This window comes from Dasypus novemcinctus, assembly GCF_030445035.2.
Source record: "Dasypus novemcinctus isolate mDasNov1 chromosome 11 unlocalized genomic scaffold, mDasNov1.1.hap2 SUPER_11_unloc_3, whole genome shotgun sequence".
Classification (NCBI taxonomy): domain Eukaryota; kingdom Metazoa; phylum Chordata; class Mammalia; order Cingulata; family Dasypodidae; genus Dasypus; species Dasypus novemcinctus.
In genome coordinates, this window is record NW_026688127.1 from 229604 (window position 1) to 232781 (window position 3178).

General features: G+C 36.3%; 1 pseudogene; it reads right to left on the bottom strand.

The window, feature by feature from the left end:
* Positions 1–1047: 1047 nt before the first annotated feature.
* LOC131277391 (zinc finger CCHC-type and RNA-binding motif-containing protein 1 pseudogene) lies at positions 1048–1725 on the bottom strand (annotated as a pseudogene).
* Positions 1726–3178: the final 1453 nt, after the last annotated feature.

The window sequence follows — 3178 nt, forward strand, 5'->3', positions numbered from 1 at the left end:
TCCAAGATAAAAACATGCAGCAGCTTCCCAGTTTATGAAATATTTAAATCATTACTGTTTTAATGTATGTATTCCTCTGTGAGCTTCTGAGGTTTTTTGTGTTTAGCAGTCACTCTGTATTTATGACACACTGACTTTTATATCTACTGTTTTCCTATATTACAGTTAGCCTTACCATGCATAATATAAGAATCTTGCAGGAAAGAGCAATAAAAAATGTTTTAAAGGCCTATAGCCAAGATTTAGGTAGAAAGCAGGTATTTTTCCATCTCTCTGCTTTCCTTTCTCTACAAGCTCTTTCCTGCCAAACTCATTTACATAAGGGTGTCAGTTATCACCTCTAATCAGAACATTCAAAAACACGTGCAAACACACACACTTCATGCTTATCCTCCAGTCTCACATTTTCCCTTCACTTAATTCACTCTAAAAATAAAAGTCAAATATTGTCTTTGTCTTTTATTTTTATCAAAAGATTGTTGTCTTCTGACTCAATATTGTGTCCTGCCAAAATTAAGTTCTTTTTTTAGCACAAAATAATACTGAAAATTTTATTAATATTTAATAACAATAACTCAACTCTTTTTTCAGTTTTTATGAAGTTTTTGTGGTAAAGATTAAACTAATTTCAAAAGTATTCATGTAAACCAATCAGATACTAAGAAAGCTTTTACAAAGAGCTTCTCAAATCTTTTTAATATCTACCTTCTTTCTTGGGTTGAACAGTAGTATTACTATGATAATATTACATGTTCTTATTCTTATTAAAATTAGTTGTTTTCAGGATTAATAGTTATTAGCAAATCCTGATTTTTATTATCTGCTAAGATAGAGAGAGACATGATATTTAAAGTTATTTTTCAGATGCTTGTGAACTATTTTATGGTAAAAAAAAGAACTGTTTGAGGGGAATGGGTGTAGCTCAGTGGTTAAGTGCCTGCTTCCCAAGTACGAGGTCCCAGGCTCGATCCCCAGAACCTCCTAAAAAAAAAGTAACCTTCAGTCTCCAGCTGAACTTTGTACTATAAGGTTTTTTTATTTTTATGGTATTTACATAACAAATATTAATCTTAATCACTAAGTTCTTCTTCGTCACTGAAATATGTGCTTTTCTTTATCCTTGGGCGTCTTGAATCATCTGAGGTTGAGGGGTCCCCTGAACTGGGTTTCCATCTTTTCTGTTCTTCTTCAATTTTGGCTTGCTGGAAAGCTGTGGCCTGACCGAGACTGTCAAGAGCAGGATCTTCCCCTTCATCTTCACTTTCTTCTACTTCCTCAATTTCTTCTTCTGGTTCAGGAATTTTCTTTTTTTTCCTTTTTCTCTTTCTTCTTTGGAGGTTCACGTGCTCCCAGCATATTTTTAGGACAGGCATAACTTAAGTGCCCACTTTCTCCACATTCATAACACTTAGATTTATCAAAGTAGTTTCGCCTTCGGATGAACTCAGCTGCTCTTCCATTGTCAGTAGCAATGCTTGCTTTTATCACTCTACCAAATAACTGTTTGTTGTTTATTGCTCTTGTACAGTTTTGAGCAGATTCTTTATCCAAAAATAAAATAAATGCAACCCCTTTACTCTTCCTGGTATCTTTATCTTTCATTATAGTAACCTTTACAACTTTGCCAAACTTGGAAAATATCCGATATAAGTCATTGTTTGTTAGGGAAAAGGGCAAGTTGGATACATACACTGTACTTTTACTAGGAGCCAATCCACCACACATTCCTTCAGGTGAGTCTTGTCCGAGAGACCAGAAGAGTGTGAGCCCTCTGCCCAGCTGGGGCTCAACCCCGACTATTTCTCGCCCCACGCGGCAGCTCTGGCATCCCGAGTCCCGGGAGAGTGCAGGCGCCCAAGTCAAGAAGATGACAGCGCCTCCGTCTCTCCCTTGCTGCAGTCGGGACGCGCCTCGGATGCGGTCAGAGCCCCGACCCGGAGGCGGGCCCAGGAGCGGGCGTAACAGTTCTTCATGAATGAAATAGATATCCTGAAAGACATTCACCTCCAGAGATTTTCCTTCTGAACCAAGTTAAGTTACTCAGGGATGTTGCATCATGGTTAGAAGTTTGTCAGTAGTTTCCATCTGCCAAGTTTCCTCTTGGCAAGGGAAACCCTTAAACAAGACTATAATGTAGAATAAGGAGAAAAATTAAAGTAGGACTGATCACTCCTAAAAATTACTTGTGTCTATGGATTCACAAGGAGTACTGTCCATTTTTACTCTCTTAATGGGAACTTAAGCAATTGCTTTATATTTCCTAAAAAATTAATCTAATTATAAATGATCCATAAAGTTATTTTCTTCTACAGAATAATATACATTCATATGTTGAAAGAGGACAGAGTTGTTTACTATATTAGCATCATATTCAGATAACACATTTTCTAATTAGCACTTTCTCCATGAATTTTAGTAGCTATTAGTAGTATGGGATCTCTATACAAAGTTTATTTAATCAATTCAAATAAGTGAAACATATATTTGTCTGATAAAATACTTAAAAAATAATATACACCTCTCTTTAATCTGATTAACAGGAGATAATTTACTTACTGATTTCTTGTAAAGAGCCACAGACAATTAATTGACTTTGTCCCCATAAACATTTTGCCTGCAGATTTTAGGGACACTTGCAGGTAGAAAGAAAAATGTAGGCATTCTTGGCAGAATGGCTACCATATTTTATCTAAGTTGAAAAGCAGGCACCAAGAATGAAGAAATGTGTAAGCTCATAAAAGGAGGGGAATCTTCTTTTTCTTTAAAGTCATGAGAAAGTGAGGAAGTCACAACAAGAGATATGTGGTGTATTTACTGGCCGAGGTCACTTGGGCAAAGAATCCCAAGGAAGCAATTAATATCTGCTTTCACTAGGACACTGTTAGCCAAGAATCACTTTGGGAAAAGGAGGAATATAGGGCAGATATTTTTATCACTCTGTTCTAATTGTTAAAAGACCAGTTGAAGTTTTCAGATGCAGATAAGATCACTAGTTGGGACCTGGCATCACCTGACTTGTAAATCATAATCTTGCTCAAAACACACCTCAGGGTTTGTCTTCTATAGAGATTCACAAAACTGCTCCAATCACCCCAATCATTCTAAATAAAGATACCAGAAATGTAAAAAGACCTACTAGAAGAGCTTGTGAAGGTATATACCACTGATTATAAACTCA